The sequence below is a fragment of the Lipotes vexillifer genome, unplaced genomic scaffold (assembly GCF_000442215.2).
Source record: "Lipotes vexillifer unplaced genomic scaffold, Lipotes_vexillifer_v1.1 scaffold558, whole genome shotgun sequence".
Lineage (NCBI taxonomy): Eukaryota > Metazoa > Chordata > Mammalia > Artiodactyla > Lipotidae > Lipotes > Lipotes vexillifer.
This window is the reverse complement of record NW_006772769.1, coordinates 495,719-496,077: the sequence shown is the minus strand read 5'-3', so window position 1 is coordinate 496,077 and position 359 is coordinate 495,719. Positions and strand designations below refer to the sequence as shown.

At 65.2% G+C, this 359-nt stretch overlaps 1 protein-coding gene across 1 annotated transcript in view; it reads right to left on the bottom strand.

Moving 5' to 3' along the window:
- Positions 1-359, bottom strand: part of NYNRIN (NYN domain and retroviral integrase containing) — an 18,599-nt gene that overhangs the window by 6,515 nt on the left and 11,725 nt on the right. The window lies entirely within an intron of this gene.

Genomic DNA, 359 nt, shown 5'->3' with positions numbered 1-359 from the left:
GGGGGGGGGGGGGGGATTAGTGAGGTAGCAATTTTCTGCCCTAGGAATGGCCCTGCCTCTCTACCCCTCCCTCAGAGCCAGCCTAGGGCAGCACATCTGGCAATGCCAGGGCATCAGCACCACGGGCACCAACAATGCCCCCTCCCCTCTCACCATCATCAAACAGTGAGCACCTACTGGGTCCACTCACCTGCTGTGTGCGTGCGTGTGTGCGTGCGCGCGTGCGCGCGCGCGCGCGCGTGCGTGCGCATGCGCGTGCGTGCGTGCGCGTGCGCGCGTGCGTGTCTGGTATGGTGAGAGGTGTTGGGGAGGGTGGGAGGGGATGCAACACAAACTCTGTCCTCAGGGAACGCCCACCA